This window comes from Rhipicephalus sanguineus, chromosome 6 (genome assembly GCF_013339695.2).
Source record: "Rhipicephalus sanguineus isolate Rsan-2018 chromosome 6, BIME_Rsan_1.4, whole genome shotgun sequence".
Lineage (NCBI taxonomy): Eukaryota > Metazoa > Arthropoda > Arachnida > Ixodida > Ixodidae > Rhipicephalus > Rhipicephalus sanguineus.
Genome location: NC_051181.1, coordinates 33216099 through 33234548, shown reverse-complemented (window position 1 = coordinate 33234548; position 18450 = coordinate 33216099). Strand labels below are relative to the sequence as shown.

General features: G+C 49.8%; 1 protein-coding gene across 4 annotated transcripts in view; it reads right to left on the bottom strand.

Moving 5' to 3' along the window:
- The window catches only part of LOC119395682 (stimulator of interferon genes protein), a 92817-nt gene that overhangs the window by 72198 nt on the left and 2169 nt on the right, over nucleotides 1–18450 (bottom strand). For 2 of the 4 annotated variants that reach the window (XM_037662680.2, XM_037662682.2), the window contains exon 1: nucleotides 4298–4449. The exons of 1 other annotated variant lie outside the window; for it this stretch is intronic. The gene's annotated coding sequence lies outside the window, so the exon portion shown is untranslated. Of the gene's footprint in view, nucleotides 1–4297; nucleotides 4451–18450 lie in introns of those variants that run through there. One more of the 4 variants, XM_049416734.1, reaches the window with a different exon arrangement.

Below are 18450 nucleotides of genomic sequence, written 5' to 3'. Positions count from 1 at the left end.
TCAACTAGTTTTATTTCGATAAGAAGTGCATATATACATGGCAAGGGAGAGGGCGCTAGACAAGCAAAGAAAGAAAGGATGTACAGATGCTGCCATCGTTGCCTCATCATCTCCAATGCAGCGCGCATATTACCACGTGTGAGCCCAGCCACGTAATCAATTTCTTGATTTAGAAGCGCGATAGAGGGAGCACTAACGCACTTATCTCCGAGCTTGTGTATGAAATCAGCTTCAATGACTTCGCGAGTTAGCTTATCCCTATGCCTCGCCATCACTTTGCTCTGATTGAAGCAGGGTGTACACCTACAGTCCTACAGTCACGGCAATGAATGCCGATGTGACCCTGGACCGTATTGAAGACGTTATTGTGGTGTTCACGCAAGCGGTCATTTAGGCATCTGCCCATTTGACCAATATAGCTTTTCCCACACGTCAGTGGGATTGAATAAACAACCCCCACTGCGCAGAAGACGAAACGTGTCCTGCGGTTCACAGAACACACAGGAACCCGTGAGGGCTGAGCATTCACCATTTTCTGAAGCTTCTCGGGAGCCGAGAAAGCCACCTGCAAGTTGGCACGCGCTCCAATCTTCTTCAGCCTATGTGACACATTGTGCACGTACGGCAACACGAGGCGCTTTTTGTTGGTGTTTTCACACTCTTTGCATTCGTCTCCTTGCCAAACCTGCTTCAGTAGCTTTTCAGGGGCAGCCCGCCATCAGAACATGGGAGGAATGGGAGGCCCTCCTTGCGTTGCAGGATCTGGACGCACAGCATCGCTGTGTGAACCGGGGTGCCCTGGCCCTGCGTGGTCTGGACACATAGGCACAATGTGATGGCCTTGCGGTGGTCCAAGGCCCGTAAAGGGCCCAAATTCACTTCTTCCTTCCTTCCTTTCAGCTACAGCAGTCAGCAAAGCCTTAGGGCACCCGGCATCTTCGAGCCGGCCTACTTGCGCTTCAAAACTACATTGCAAGGCGTCAGGGCAGGACTTTTTTCGGAGCACTGGCAAGGCATACGTTTGCAATGCTGCACTTGATTAGTTTCGAATGCGCTGAGCTGTAGGGCAAAAGTGGTTTACCATTTCTTGGCCGATACATCCAGCATAGAGGAGAAGAATAACATGAAAGTTCCAAAGCAAGAAATCTCAGTGAATTGTTTACGGGGAACTCGCAAGTCAACTGCAACGGTTGCAGAGTGCTCTACAGTTTTGTGCCCTATGTCAAGAAAATGTTCTTCTGCACAGTCAACATGAATTTAGAAGTCATCCACAAATCGGCACACTTTGACAACAACGGAATCATCTAGTTTGGATGCTATGACGCAGTCATGAGGTGCAAGGTAAATATCGCTCAGGATTGGTGCCAAACATGACCCAATGCAAATCCCGCTGTTTTGGATGAATTTTTTATCATTCCAAGTGACGAATGTTGATTTCATGTAAAAGTGCAACAGTTCTAATAATCTGCTATTGTTGATCCCTGAGCAAGTTTGAAATGCCGACGACCCAAACGTGTCAATGCATTCTTCAACGTATAAAAGCAGTTTGTCATGTGGGAGTGAGTAGTATAGGTCTTTAATGTCAATTGATAGGGCTTGAAGCCATCTATCACTAGTCCTTAAAAATTCGATCACAGTCTGGGAGCTCTTCACCAAAAGAAGGATTGTCTACAATCAGCAAGTTTAGTTTTTCTTGTAAAAACAAGCCGATCAACTTCTGCCAGGTGCCACGTTCGGTGACAATAACTCGTAAAGGACAGTGAGTTTTATGGGTCTTGGCGGTGAAAAACATCTCTAAGCAGAGCTTATTGCTTTTGTCAATAGCTTTTGAAAGCTTGTGAAAACTTAGAGCACTGCATAACTTTTGTGCTTGTGATTTGACTTTGTCAACACGCGTAGCATCGTCACGTTTAAAAACAGAATGCAGTGCCTCTAAGGCCTCAGCATTAAACAACGAGTTAGGCATGACAGCAAAACCGCCTTCTTTATCAGCTGACAAAAGTGCAAGAGCATGATTTTTCAAGTAGGTTACAACCTTTCTTGTTGTTGGCACTGTTCGGTTTCAAGGCCTACATCGAGACAAAACCTTCTACGACACATCTCTCACACTCGGCCTCAGGGGGCTGACGGGCGACTTGCCTAACTATTGTGAGAAGCTTATGTGGCGTGTTCGAAGGCTCCGCCGCAAACTTGGGTCCCAGGTTCAGAATAGCAGTCATTTTCTCGGAGAGGACAACGTCACCAAATGTGTGTACCTTGTTGCTGCCGTGACTGCGGGTGTACACCCTGCTTCAATCATAGCAAAGTGATGGCGAGGCATAGGGATCAGCTAACTCGCGAAGTTATTCAAGCTGATTTGATACATAAGCTAGGAGATAAGTGCATTAGTGCTCCCTCCATTGCGCTTCTAAATCAAGAAATTGATTACCTGGCTGAGTTTTAGGGCACACGTGGTGATACGCGCTCCATTGGAAATGATGAGGCAACGATGGCAGCATCTGTACATCCTTTTTTTCTTTGCTTGTCTAGCACCCTCTCCCTTGCCATGTATATATGCACTTCTTATCGAAATAAAACTAGTTGAAAGTCAGCGCTCTTTACCTCTGTTGTCTCGTCCCTTCCTCGTCGTTCTATGTGTTGTTAACATTTTGAAATGGATTTCAGCGATGAGCTGCACTTTCTTTTGTTTGTTTAAAGGCTCTTTGGAAAGTGATCTGCCTCATTCTGTCTGTACTCTATTGATTCCCTCGTCGTCCTGCACCCGCCACTTTCCCGTACCTTTCTGTCTACGCTTGTTTTTCTGAGGTAGGACTGAGCCTATTGGTCACTTCGCAGATGACCACAAACAGCCCACCGTAATCAATTAACGGGATGCGCGTGATGATGATGATGATGAATTGTGGTCCTGCCCTTTGTAACGGGTAGGCAGCTCTCAAGTGCCTTAACCAAAAAAAAAGGAAAAAAAAGAAAAAAAAAGACGTCGAGAGAAGAGAGAGAGATAGGAGAGAGAGAAAAAAAAAAAAACTGTGATACACACACACACACACAAGAAGAATTATCCACTGGATTGGTGCAGCGCCGACCCGCGGCTCATTTGGAGGCAAGCGCGAGCGAGCGTGCGCCTGCCAAATCGCTTCGTTCCTCAGCTGCCAGGGAGCTGCGCATGCGCAGTTTTGCAGCGTTGGAAAAAAAAAAAAGGGGGGGGGTATTGTCCGAGGTTGGTTGCCAATCTTGAATGGCTGTTGCTAGGGTTACGTCCAGACGTAACTGTAGTCACCGCTATCGTTACGTCCAGACTAAAGTCCCTAGATTTTTCCCTGTTGAAGAGCAGGGAAAATCTAGGGACTCTAGTCATGTGGCTTTCCACAAACGTGAGTACATTATTTTCCTGTTGCTCAGTGAAGGCCCTCTGCGCCCTTCGGGCGCGGCAACCTAACCGTGGCTTCGCCCTCGCTTCGCGAGTGCGGCCATTTCGCTAACGCTCAATGGCCGGTTGGCAGGGTCACGGTCACGCGCTACTGGCCGCTGTCGCGGCCACGCGCTGTTTAGCCCGCGCAGCCTGCCCCTTCGGGGCAGGCGGAGGCGTACGTAACCCAGAGGTTCGAACCAACGTCCTCGCAGTTCCGAGCACGACATGCTAGCCGTTGCGCCACTGAGGCCAATCGGTTCGGTAGGTCTAACGGGCTGTATTTGTATTGCCACGCTGGACGTAACTTTTAAGACTCGCTATTCTTACGTCCAGACGTAACTGCAACGGCTCGTACCGTTACGTCTAGACGTAACGCTAGACACTCCCATCTTGGCTGAATTCTTGTTCACTCGCCACCTTTGGTTTCTGCATATTCATCTGCACACCTACTTTAGCATTTCACACTACTTTGGCCAAGTTGAAGCACTCGATCATTTGTTGCAACCTGTCGCCAGTTTTGCTAAAGAGCACAAATCGTTAAGTTACTGAAATATCCGACTGTCACTCGTTATTTCTAGTTCTGCGCAGTGTGTCTGCCTATTTCTGGATGTGCGACGCGGGGAATAAGATAATAATAATATTATCTGGGGTTTAACGTCCCAAAACCACGCTCTGATTATGAGAGACGCCGTAGCGGAGGGCTCCGGAAATTTCGACCACATGGGGTTCTTTAACGTGCACCTAAATCTAAGTACACGGGCCTCAAACATTTTCGCCTCCATCGAAAATGCAGCCGCCGCGGCGGGGAATAAGACCGTGGACGAAGTGTGGGCAAAACCGTAGTGCAACACGTGAAGGTATGAAAATATCCACAATAAACATACTCACACAAGATGATCGTGTAGTTCAGACTTTTAGCCGGGCTGAAGAACACAAATGTCCGACCACAAAACACTTAAAACCATACATGTTTACATGCTTACAACGCTTACAACTCGCAGCCACAGCCCCGGAAACGATCAAGTTCCAAATCTCCCTACAGAGGACGAAAAATGAACATAGGCGCCAATTCTATGAAGGCGCGGTCTATTTTAAAGCGCGGGCAGTAGATCTACTGAAGTCACTTTTTAAATTCACGATATTGTTGAAGTAATTAGACTGCCTGTTTCGCGTGTATCTTGCAACGAGCCAACGATGCCACAAGAAGAGTGACCTAGAATAGGGGGAGTGTCCAAAGCGCCGGCTCCCGCGTGGGCCTTTTGCTGTGAACTCCCGCACCGCGCCGCTGCTGCGCCGGCCCCGTTAGAGTTACTGTATATGCTACCTTTAGAGTTACTGTATATGCTACGTTTAAAGGTAGCATATACAGTAACTCTAGGCCCCGTGGGCTTTCCGCACTCGGGAAGCGCGCGGAAAGCGAGGGGCGTCTGCTACGCGCTGTAGTTTTTTGCGCCTAGTTTCCACACATGGCACTTGAAGTCCGATTAATTTTCATAATGCGGTGAGGGATGGACCTTATTAATCTTTAAGCGTTGTGTTAGTGCTGGGGCAACAACAGAATGCAAAAAATCATTTGTCAAGTGGCATCAGCGTGGCCTAGTTCCGGTCACAGAGTTTGAGAACGTTGGTGCGTGCGTAAAAACGCACAAGCAAAGAACGGAAAAAAAAATTATTCGCACGAGTAATCTGGCAGTAGTATCACGCATGCAAGAATTAAGATTAATAAAAAAAGTAAATTACACGCGCAGTGACCGCTTCACACTACGAGCTTTTTACTCATGGTCGCCAGTGGTTTGCTAGCCATCTGCACACCGCATTATTCGACAATTAATTAGCCTCCACTAGAACTTTATTATGGACAGAGCACACCGGGAAGACGCAAGGGAAGCAAAAAAAGAAGTAGAGACGGCCATACGACCGCAATGCTGTTGGCTTATTTTTGCTTCTGAGCTCGCGCGTACAACAAGGCTCACCGCGCGCAAACATTTGAATGAAAAGCAATGCCAGGAAAACTAACCTTATCTCACAAGTTTATGCATAAAAGGCGTAATATAGAAAATGCTTTACAAATATTCAGATGTCACGAAATAAAGATATAAATACCCCCATTCATTCTGTACGAGTTAAATAGCTGTCAGAACGAAAATGCGGAAAGAAATTGACAAATAGAAGTGTAATATCTAAATCACTTCAGAAAATTGTTCAAATGCAGCGATCCCTCATGTACTATATACACACACACACACACACACACACATATATATATATATATATATATATATATATATATATATATATATATATATATATATATATCGGTAGAGCATCGGACGCGAATAACGCGTCCGATGCTCTACCAACTGAGCTACCGCGGCGGCGGTTCGGTCGAAGGTCGCAGGTTCGGTCCCTGCCCGCGGCAAGCTATCTTTTCGTCCACTTTTCTTTCTTCACAATTACCTTACATTTATTACTAAAAAACATCCCCTATGCTTTCCTTGGCATTATTGTCTGTTAGTTCTCATTAATATTGTGTATAACAAAGAAAACGAGCCCTTGAAATTAACACTTCTTTCCTTCACATATATATATTGTCACGGTAATAAAATGAAAGTCAATAATAGTCCTGCTTTCAGCACGTCAGTTACAATCGAGCTGAACGTCTTTGTCCTCTTCTACTAACTGCCAAAAACTCCGCCACGCACAAAATAGCAAAACTGCCTCGCACAGCACACAAAGACCCACTGTACGCACGTGTCATTACTACCCCTCTCAAAAAGCATCGCCTCGATGCTTTCGATGTTGGAAAGACAAGGGGAAGTCCTCAGCGTGAGTGATATATGGCTTCATCCTAGATACGTGGACTACGTCCGGTTGTGGTGCACGACGAGAAGATCGTGTGCTGGTCTCAGGAATAACTCGGTAGTTGACATCGCTGAGGCGTTCGAGAACTGTAGGGCCCGAAGTAATGACGTAGGAGTTTCTCGGACTTGCCGCGTTGGCGGACGGGAGTCCATATCCATACTTTTTCTCCGGGTTCGTACGTCACCTCTCTGTGACGAAGGTTGTACCGATGAGCGTCGTATTGTTGCTGATAGCGGATGCGAAACCGGGCTAGCTGACGAGCTTCGTCGGCGCGCTGAGCATACTCGGCAGCATTTTCTGTGGTGGTCACAAATGGGTCAGGTAGTAGCATGACGTCTAACATCGATGGTAACCTCGCGGCCGTGAAGCAAGCGGAAAGGTCTGAATCCTGTGGTCTCCTGGACGGCGGTGTTATATGCGAAGGTTACGAATGGTAGAACGCTGTCCCAATTCTTGTGATCCACGTCCACATATACATGGAGAGCATGTCAGCAATGGTTTTGTGAGCCGTTCGGTGAGGCCGTTGGCTTGCGGATGATATGCTGTCGTCCGGCGGTGAACGGTGCCGCTAAGTGTCAGCACTTCTTCCAGAAGTTGGGCGGTGAAGGCGGTGCCTCTGTCGGTAATGACCACTGCTGGTGCGCCATGACGAAGGACGACAGCATGAATGAAGAAGTCGGCGACGCTCTTGGAAGTGGTCGCGTTTCGCAGTAACGGGTTAAATAATCCATTGCAACTACTATCCAGCGGTTACCAGTTGAAGATTTGGGAAATGGACCAAGTAAGTCCATGCCAACCTGCTGAAAAGGCGCTGTGGGGGTTCGACGGGTCGTAAAAGACCAGCTAGGTTTCATGGGCGAAGTATTGCGCCGCTGGCAATCTCGGCAGGTTTTAACGTAGTGCTTGACAGTGCGGGAGAGTTTGGGCCAGTAGTATTTGTGGCGGATACGCGCGAGAGTACGCGTGAACCCAGGATGTCTAGAAGCCGGTTCGTCGTGACACGCACTGAGGATCTCTTCTCGCATCGTAGATGGTACCACCAGGAGATCGGTTTGAGCGCTATGTCAAAGCTGTGCTTGTATAAGACGTTGTTGCGGAGAAAGAACGTCGAAATCGTGCGCCTGAAGGTCGGCGGTGGATGCTGTCTCTCAAGAAAGTCGATGAGTGGACGAAGCTCCAGGTCGTCACGCTGTCGCTGAGCCAAGTCCGACGCTGTGACGGTACAGAGGAAACTGTCGTCGTCCGTTGGGTCAGGTGTAGTCTTTTCGACTGGGGCGCGTGACAGACAGTCAGCATCGGTGTGCTTGCGCCCTGACTTGTAGACTACCGTAACGTCAAACTCTTGAGGGCGCAGACTCCATCGGGCGAGGCGGCCTGAGGGATCTTTGAGGCCTGCAAGCCAACACAAAGAGTGGTGGTCGGTGACTACTTTGAAAGGTCGTCCGTACAGGTAGGGTCGGAACTTGAAAATGTTTCTGCTGGTTTCTACTGGTTTCTATTGGTTTCAACTGGTCCCAGTTGGTAATCAACTGGTCGGCTACTGGTTTCTAATGGTCCCAACAGGAAGTTACTGGTCTTGAACTGGTTCTGTACTGGTTCCAGTAGAACGCTACTGGTCTTGAACTGGGATCAAACTGGTTCCAATATGAGGCCACTGGTCTTGAACTGGTCCCAGTAGGAACTGGTCCCAGTTGGGACTGCAAGGCTACTGGTTGCAACTGGGATTGTGCTGGCTTCAGTTGAAGATGCTAATTTGGGAAAGTGCAGCACTATGAGTGATCGCGGTGCGCACTGGTGCATTTGTATTTAAATATCCAATAGTGGGCGTTGATAAAATATTTGTGGACGTTCTTTCACTTACATACATTGGATATACCTACGCGAGAACAGAATTTAATCCGTGGCCAAAGGAACGAGATTAATAAATTTTTGGAAATGTGCACCGCGGTGCACATTTCCAAAATATCGCGCCCGATTGACACGGCGTTGGCTGCAGGTAACGAGGTGCTTGCTCAGTTTGGTCATACTAAGCCGTTGCACAAATAACTCGTGTTTAAAGCACGACAGTTACTTCCCTGTAAAAAAGAGCTCTTGTTTTCAACATTCGCTATTGTATGACACGATCGGGATAAGTGAACCCTGCTAGCTTGCAATGCTCTCTCTATTTTCTATGACGCCGCCATGAAAAACGCCACATTGCCGCTATGTTGCCGCCCTGTTTGATTGCATCTCAGTAGCGATAGTCTCGTACCTTTTATTTTTGATGTTTGCTGACTCTAATGGTAAATATCTACTTTAGAATATGAACGTTAAATAAAAAAGATTGTAGTTTTATTTACAGTTAACGGCATCACAGACAACTGTCCAATTACACAGTATAAATTATGACACTTTTGGCCGCGCCGCATTTTCGTACAGCGCACATGCTGCCTAGGCTTGGTGTCATCACTGCATGTGCGTGTCCTGTGTGTTCGCAGCTTGCAGCGAGTTTCCGAGTGGAATCTGTGTGAAATAGTTATTTTTGGTGTGTTTAATCTGTGGGAAGTCTTACGCGACAAGACCAGCACGTTCGAGCGGTGTTATTACGGTACTGTGCGATGTCTTGGATTCATCAGCGCCGATCGAGGGATACTGATTCCCTCAGCTCTGATTCTCTTCATTTGGAGGTAAGTAACTTCTGCATTTCAAGTATATTGCTTATCCCATATTTGATGTATGCGATGGGTATTTATGCGCCAAGTGCATGCCGATTTTCATAAGCACCCTCAGTGCTGTGTAATATAGCTAGTGCTGAAATGCGCCAATGTAGCTGTTGTTTGTACGGCTGCACGTCGCAAAGCGACTCGGACTATGAGGCACGCGGCAGTGGATTGCTCCGGATAATTTCCACTGTCCGGGGTTCCTTGACGTGCTCTCACATCGCACAGTACACGAGCCTCTAGCATTTCACCTCCATAGAAATGCGATCGTCGCGGCCCGGTTCGACCCCGGCTGTTCAGATCAGCAGCCTAGCACCGTAACCATTGTACATACCACCGCGGTGAACACCTATGCAACAAACGCCGGTGAATACGTAAAGTGAATTCTTTTGACGTGTATTCAGAGTAGTTTAGGAAATTAGTAATCGTTACATGGTTGGTTAGCCACAAATTGGGCTTAAAGCACACCATAAACTGTGCAAGTGGTTGACAGACTGAGTCAAGGGCCATCGCTTTGCACGCATAGACTGCCGAATTGGGTATTTTTTGAAGGCTGCATTGATGCCGCCGATGTGATTTTGCTTAAACTATACTTTTGCTGGAATTCAGCTTTGAGTCATTATTGGTTTGATTTTTACTATATTTTTTTCTTTGACGTAATGAACAACAATATGCAAACACATTCCACATCTCAAAATATGTTCCAGCAGTTGCTGCTGCAAGCACCTCATTTAACTGCTGTGTTTATGCATGTTGCCATGTATGAATGAAGTACCTCATAGTACTGACACTCATTACTGGAACTGCAAGCGTTATTGCCTCCCTTGCTGCTGTTGAGACAGTTTTTCCAAGTCCGGATTACCCTGTTAACATGTTTTCCTTCATAGAGTACTCATTGTGCACTACTTTTACCTGTTTTAATATTTATGTCAAATGTGTCTTCACTGCTGTTAACGCTAAATAAATATATTATATATATGCATTTTTGTACTTACAGGCTATCGAAGCCCACATCACCAACCTGACGATGATTGAGACAGATCTGCTATTGCATCCCCACACCCAAAAATAAAAGTCATTTGGTATCATATCAATATATGCTGTATGTGTACTGCTGTGGACCGCCTATGAATGTTCACTCATCAAAATGGACACCCTATAAATATTGTATGCTTGATATTTATTGAATGTCCATTGGATGTGACATGGTTGGCAGTGCCAGCGCCAACTGGTTCCAGTTGCAACTGGTCCCAGCACCAACTGGTTCCTATAGCAACTGGTCCTAGCACTAACTGGTTCCAGTAGCAACTGGTCCCAACACCAACTGGTCCCAGTAGCTACTGGTCCCAGCACCAACTGGGAATTGGCTAATAAACCACTTGAACTGGGACCAGTAAGAACCAGTAGCAAAATTTTAGCCCATCTGTAGTGGAGTAGTTGGATTCAGCCGATGACAAGGTACGACTAGCGTAGGCGATCACCCGTTCGGTGCCTTCTTGTCACTGCACAAGGACGGCCCCGAGGCCAACATTGCTTGCATCCGTGTGGATTTCAGTGTCGGCATCTTCGTCAAAGTTACCCAGGATTGATGGAGCTTGAAGGCGTCGCTGCAGCTCGCAGAAAGCATGGTGTTGCTCTCGGCCCGAAGCAAAAGGAACGTTGTCCCTTGTAAGATAGTGCAAGGGTTCGGCTATTTTAAAAAGTTTGGTACAAAGCGACGGTAGTAGACGCAAAGTCCCAAAAAGCGACGGACCTCGCCTTTGTTCGTAGGAGCTGGGAAGGCAGAAACAGCTTTCGTTTTTTTCGGGATCCGGCAGAATTCCATCGCGGCTTACGACATGCCCGAGAAATTGGAGCTGCTCGTATCCGAAGTGGCATTTTTCGGGCTTCAGTGATAGACCAGCAGTTCGAAGCGCATTAAGTATACTGTACGAAGACGCTGAAGGTGCTGCTCGCAGGTCTCCGAAAAAACGACGACGTCGTCCAAATAAACAAGACATGATTGCCACTTAGGACCGCATAAGACTGTGTCCATCATTCTTTGAAAAGTTGCAGGAGGAGAGCATAGTCCGAAAGGAAGCACCTTAAATTCAAGAAACCCATCAGGGTAATAAACGCAGTTTTTTTCCGGTCACAGTCATCGACCTCGATTTGCCAATAACCACTGCGAAGGTCCATGGATGAAAAGTATCTGGCGTTTCGAAGGCGGTCGAGCGAGTCGTCGATGCGAGGAAGCGGATAGACATCTTTATTTGTGACGTTGTTCAATTTGCGGTAATCTACGCAGAAACGCAGTGTGCCATCTTTCTTTTTAACTAGCACAACTGGTGACGCCCATGGGCTTGTGGGCGGCTGGATGGTGTCGTCTGCAAGCATTTGTTCAACTTGTTCGCGAATGGCGTCCTGCTCTCGTCGGGAGACACGGTAGGCATGCTGTCGGATGGGTCTTTCGCTGGGTTCGGTTAAGATTCTGTGCTTGGTAACGGATGTCTGCTTGATTTTCGAAGTAGTGGCGAGGCAGTCGCTGAATGAAAGCAAAAGAGAGCGAAGACTATCTTGCTGCGGAGCCGACAGCTTGGAGCTCACGTCTAACTGCTGCTTGTCGTCGTGAGGACCGGAGGATAGTTCCGAAAATAATGGGCTGGTTCTGGCGTCGCTGATTTTCTCGAAGTAGACGACAACGCTCTGCTTTATGAAGTGCTGGTATTTCTGACTGAAATTTGTCAGTAGAACCTTAGCGGGCTCTTTTGTCAGTGCCATGAGGCCGCGGGCGACGCATACTTGACGAGACAGGAGGAAGATACATCGCCTTCTACAATTCCGAGGGCAATTCGGTCGCTGTCGCTCACCACAGTAACCAGCACACTGGAACGGGGCGGCACCGTCACGGAATCGTCGGATACACGCAGCGCGACAGTGCGTCGCTTTCTTGTGAGTCCGTGTCGCGTGAAAATGTCACGAGCACCTCTCGAAGGTTTATGACAGTGCCATATTCTCTCAGAAAGTCCATTCCTAATATGACCTGCCTTGAGCATTCCTGTAGCACGACAAAAGTGCCGATGAAGGTAGAGTCACCAATATGCACTCTGGCAGTGCATCTACCAACAGGTGTCACCAGATTACTACCCGCCATACGCAGCCGGGGACCATTCCATGGTGTCGTCACTTTTCGAAGAGCAGCCACGAGTTCACCACTAATAACCGAGTAGTCGGCGCCGGTATCCACGAGAGCGGTTACTTGGCGATTGTCGATAATTACAGCAATATCAGCGGAAAGTCTTGCGTCGTTATCATAAAATGGCGTAGCGGATAAATCGTCGTCGTCGTCGTTACCGGGTCGCGTCGGAGGATGTTTGTCAGGTCGGTCAACAACGGCCCTACCCCCAGAGGTCGCTGTCGTCAGTTTTCCTGACGTGGGCGAGGACTTGGGGACCTTTGGCGAACATCAGAGAATGTGGAGTAACGACTGGGTGAGGTGAAGCGCCGAGGAGACGGTGAACGTGACTGGTGCCTTGGCGCTGGAGGGTATGACTGCTGAGCTGCCAGGTACTGCTCAATCTTGCGTGGGCGCTCACCATTGCTTGGTCGACGTGCGTTGGGGTGGAATCCCTGAAGGCCCATCTGCGATAATGGCACTGGCGGAAGAGGTGGTCCGCTTCACCGCAGTGGTAACAAAGCGGCCTATTATCGGAGGTGCGCCACACGTTTGACTTCCGGGCGACTTTGCGCGGGACTTCGAAGTCATAGGCATTTGCAGCCGCAGCAGGGAATCGTCGTGGCAGTACAGGAACAGCTGAGGGTGGGCGACGTCCCATAGATGGTTGAGGGGCCCGTAGCGCTTCGGCATAAGTCAGAGCTGGCGCTCCCGCGGGCATTGTCACTAATGGCTGGGTCACGTTCCTGATCTCGTCACGAATCATGTCCCCAAGAACATTCGCGGTCGGCTGAGGAGTAGGGTGGCGAGATTTCTCAAGCTCCTCGCGGACGATGCTCCGCACAAGCTCCCGGAGTGCTGCTACGTCGTGTCCACCCGTGAACGATGACACGGCGGTGACAGTACTTTGGCGCTCGTACTGAAGAAAGCGTTGCTGAAGCGCCCGTTCCATTGTCATCGCTTCGGTGATGAACTCAGCGACGGTAGATGGGGGCTTGCGCATGAGTCCAGCAAAAGGTTGCTCCTTCACCCCGCGCAAATTAGAAAACGGACTTTCTTTGCCTCAGCCATTTCCGGGTCAGCACGTTAGAACAAGCGCGACATGTCCTCAACGAACATAGCCACGCTTTCGTTGGGCTTCTGAATTCGGCTCTCCAGGGCCTGCTAGGCTTTCGCTTTTCTTTCAGGATTCCTGAATGCCTCACGCAGCTGTCGTTCGAATTCTTGCCAGGTGTTCAGAGAACTCTCATGATTCTCGTACCACGTACGAGCGTAGTCTTCGAGAGCGAAGTAGACATAGCGCAATTTCCTTCTTTCGTCCCACTCGTTGGCTGCTGCGACTCGGTCGAAGTGGTCTAGCCAATCGTCCACGTCCACGAACACATCGCCATGAAAGCACTTTGGGACACGTGCTGGATAGACCACACTCGGGATTGCAGTGAGGCGGTCTACGTCGCTCTCTTGCGTCTGACTTGCCGTTGTGGTGAACATTCTTGCTGAGCTCAATGGGCCGAACTCGGGAGGTAGTCCTAGCAAGCGACGGCTGTGCCGAAGTGGCCGGATTTCCCCGGGATCGTGGAAATGGTGGCAGGAACTTGCCTTGAGGTTGAAATAGCGCAAAAGGGTCGTACCCCGCACCTCCACCAGTTTGTCACGGTAATAAAATGAAAGTCAATAATAGTCCGGCTTTCAGCACGTCAGTTACAATCGAGCTGAACGCCTTGTCCTCTTGTACTAACTGCCAAAAACTCCGCCACGCACAAAATAGCAAAACTACCTCGCACAACAGACAAAGACCCACTGTATGCACGTGTCAATATATATATTGTAAAGGCGTTTATTGACGGCGACGGTGCACAACGACGACAGTCACGACGGAGCGCAGACTCGCAGACTCTCAGGAGCACGAGCACGAGGTGCGTGCTCTCCGAGAAGAAGCGAAGAGGGCGACCCAAGGCGCTCGAGAGGACGACCCATTACAGCGTTCCAATGCTTCTCTACAATTACCCCGGGTACGAAAAGGGAGCCGCCCGGCGACCTAACAGCTTGTCACTATGAGCGGGTCGTAGTGTGCCTTGAGGCGCTCCACGTTCACAATGTCGCGCCCTCGACGGCGCATGTCTGAAGATGGTTCGACGGGTTCGATCAGGAAGTTGACCGGGGATGTGCGCTCGACGACACGGTAGGGGCCTTCGTATTTCGGCAGCAGGTTTGAAGAAAGGCCACTTGCAGTGGTAGGGACCGAGAGCCATACGAGCGCTCCAGGGAGGAACGTGCGTTCAGAAGTGGTGGTGCCATCACGAATGCTCTTCTGCAGCTCTTGTTCATGCGTCGTAAATGTCTTGGCAATCTCACGATACTCTTCAGCAAGCCTGGCTGTGTCAGAAATAGGCGCACACTCCGATGGATCCGGCTTGTATGGAAGTATCTTGTCGATGGTGTGCGACGGGTGCCTTCCGTACAGTAAGAAGAAGGGTGAGAAACCAGTAGTGCTCTGAGGGGCTGTGTTATAGGCGTAGGTGACGAAGGGCGCAGAATGGCATCCCAATTGGTGTGATCGGCGGCGACGTACATTGAGAGCATGTCACCAAGCGTGCGGTTAAATCGTTCGGTTAGGCCATTCGTCTGCGGGTGGTAAGCAGTAGTTTTGCGGTGAACAGCATGGCACTCTTTGAGAATGGCTTCCACGACTTCCGACAAGAAGACACGGCCTCGATCGCTGAGAAGCTCTTGGGGTGGACCGTGACGCAGTATGAATCGGTGCAGAAGGAAGGAGGCAACATCGGGCGCTGTAGCCGCTGGGAGGGCGGCGGTTTCGGCGTATCGCGTTAGATGGTCAACAGCGACGATGGCCCAGCGGTTACCAGCCGAAGTAAGAGGAAGTGGTCCATACAAATCGATGCCCGCGCGCCCAAATGGACGGTTAGGGCAAGGTAATGGTTGTAGACCTGCTGGCGACACGTGCGTTGCAGGTTTTCGGCGTTGGCAATCGAGGCAGGAGCGAACGAACTTCTGCACGCAGCGGTACATCCCTCGCCAGAAGTATCGTTGTCGAATGCGGTGGTAATTTTTGGATACCCCAGAGTGCGCGCATTGCGGGTCAGAGTGGAAGGCCTCGCAGTATTTCAGAACGCAGACTGCGGGGTATCACTAGTAGTCACTGGCGGCCGTCGGCGTTATAATTGCGTCGGTGCAGTAGGTCGTCACGAATGGCGAAATGGTGGGCTTGATGACGCAACGCGCGAGTGGGTGGTGTTGCCGACGGATCAGTGAGCAAGTCGATCAGCGAGGTGATACATTTATCCTTGCGCTGTTCGGTAGCGATGGTGTGAACGTCGATTGAAGCAACAGCTATGTGAGATACTGAGCAGGGGGCATTGTCGTCGGCAGGGGAGAGCGCGCGAGGGCGTCGGCGTCAGCTGCCAGCATGCTGGCGTCCGTTGCGGTACAGCACGCGTATGTCGTAGTCTTGCAGGCGAAGTGCCCAGCGGTCGAGACGGCCGGAGGGATCCTTCAATGACGACAGCCAGCATAGTGCATGATGGTCGGTGACGACATCAAATGGTCGACCATACAAATAAGTCCGAAACTTTGTAACGGCCCAGATGATCGCCAGGCACTTTTTTTCCGTGACTCTGTAATTGGTCTCGGCTCTGGTAAGCTTACGGCTTGCGTATGCCACGACATATTCGGGGAACCCTGGTTTGCGCTGCGCAAGGACAGCGCCGAGGCCGACACCGCTGTCGTCCGTGTGTACCTCCATTGGGGCCGTAGGATCGTAATGGCGTAGTATGGGAGGAGACGTCAACAAACGACGGAGCTTTTAAAACGCGTCGTCACACTCGGATCGACCACGAATTTAGGGGTCCGTTACTTCCAAGGAGCTTCGTCAGCGGCAATATGATGGTGGCAAAGTTTAGTATGAAGCGTCGAAAGTACGAACACAGTCCTACGAAACTGCGCAGTTCTTTGACGGACGTAGGTTTGGGAAATTCGGCCACGGCCCGAAGTTTGGCCGGATAGGGAAGGATTCCGTCCTTGGACACGACGTAGCGAGGATTGTCAGTTGGCGTGCGGCAATCGGCACTTCTTCAGATTCAGTTGGAGGCCGCGGCGTTGCGCAAACGCGTACCAAAACATGCCGCAGACGTTGGAGATGCGTGGAGAAGTCCGGAGCGAAAACCACGACGTCGTCCAGGTAACACAAGCACGTGTGCCATTTCAAGTTGCGCAGAACGGTGTCCTTCATGCGCTAGAAGGTCGCGGGCGCATTACACAGACCAAACGGCATGACGTTGAACTCGTACAAGCCGTCGGGCGTGACAAAGGCAGTCTTCGGTCGAGCGTCATCCGCCATGGGTACTTGCCAGTACCCCGAGCGCAAATCAAGAGATGAAAAGAATTCGGATCCTTGCAGGCTGTCAATCGCGTCGTCGATTCGCGGCAGCGGATAAACATCCTTGCGAGTGATTTTGTTGAGCCGTCGGTAGTCCACACAGAACCGCACGGCACCGTCCTTCTTCGCAACGAGAACAACGGGAGACGCCCATGGGCTGTCCGCCTGGCCGAATAACGTCGCGTCGAAGCATATCGTCAACTTGCTCATTAATGACCCGACGTTCTGCGGGAGACACGCATTATGGACGTTGCCGCAGTGGTGGTTGGGCGCCAGTGTCGATGCGATGCGTAACAGCGGAAGTGCGGCCGAGAGAAGTTTGCCCGACATCGAAAGAAGAACGAAAGTCTTCCAGCAGGCACAGAAGTTAGGAACGCCGGACCGATGTGAGATTGTCAGCAATGGAGGACCTAAACACATCAGCAGGTGACGAATCGGACGTGGAAACAGCACTGAGCGTACGGGAACTGAGACAGTGCGTGTCATCGGGTGCGTCCATAACTTGTGCGTCTTTGAGGGGTTCCACTGTGCCGAGACATTCCCCTCGCACCAACGTAACATTTAATGGAGATGGGTTGTTAACAAAAATAGCGGTGCGGCTCTGAGTGACTTGGACGGTCGCGAAAGGTACCAGCAAGCCTTTCCTTGCGCAAACGTGGTCAGATGGCGAAATGAGTGCAATGGTGTCGGAGAGACCGGCGCAGTCGACTGACACAGCCGTCGACGAGTTTGGAGGCACTTTGGTATAGTTTTTGACGAGGATCTTGCTCGATACCGATGAAGTGTCTGCCGGCGTCAAATCTGAGAACGGGGAGAGTTCGATTTCGGCTGGTGCGCAATGAATTACGGCGTCGTGGCGGGAGAGAAAATCCCATCCCGTGACGTCGTGAGAGCATGCAGCAATTATAATGAACTCGACGTCGTACAGAACGTCCTGAATGACGACGCGAGCTGTGCATATTGCCGTAGGATGAATACTCTGGGAGCTGGCTGTACATAACCGATACGGCGGCTCCAGTGTCGACAAGGGCAGATGCGGGAACACCGTCCACAAACATGTCTATCACGTTCGATGGGCTTCGCTGAGGGCTTTCGCAGTTCGATAGCGTCGCAGCCCTTGCCTCGTGGACTGCGACGACTAGTTTTCCTGGTCGCGTGCGACCGGACGTGGGCGGATCGGCGACAGTGAGCGCAACAGTGAATGCCGACGACCCAAACGTGTCAATGCATTCTTCAACGTATAAAAGCAGTTTGTCATGTGGGAGTGAGTAGTATAGGTCTTTAATGTCAATTGATAGGGCTTGAAGCCATCTATCACTAGTCCTTAAAAATTCGATCACAGTCTGGGAGCTCTCCACCAAAAGAAGGATTGTCTACAATCAGCAAGTTTAGTTTTTCTTGTAAAAACAAGCCGATCAACTTCTGCCAGGTGCCACGTTCGGTGACAATAACTCGTAAAGGACAGTGAGTTTTATGGGTCTTGGCGGTGAAAAACATCTCTAAGCAGAGCTTATTGCTTTTGTCAATAGCTTTTGAAAGCTTGTGAAAACTTAGAGCACTGCATAACTTTCGTGCTTGTGATTTGACTTTGTCAACACGCGTAGCATCGTCACGTTTAAAAACAGAATGCAGTGCCTCTAAGGCCTCAGCATTAAACGAGTTAGGCATGACAGCAAAACCGCCTTCTTTATCAGCTGACAAAAGTGCAAGAGCATGATTTTTCAAGTAGGTTACAACCTTTCTTGTTGTTGGCACTGTTCGGTTTGAAGGCCTACATCGAAACAAAACCTTCTACGACACATCTGTCACACTCGGCCTCAGGGGCCTGACGGGCGACTTGCCTAACCATTGTGAGAAGCTCATGTGGCGTGTTCGAAGGCTCCACCGCAAACTTGGGTCCCAGGTTCAGAATAGCATGCAGTCATTTTCT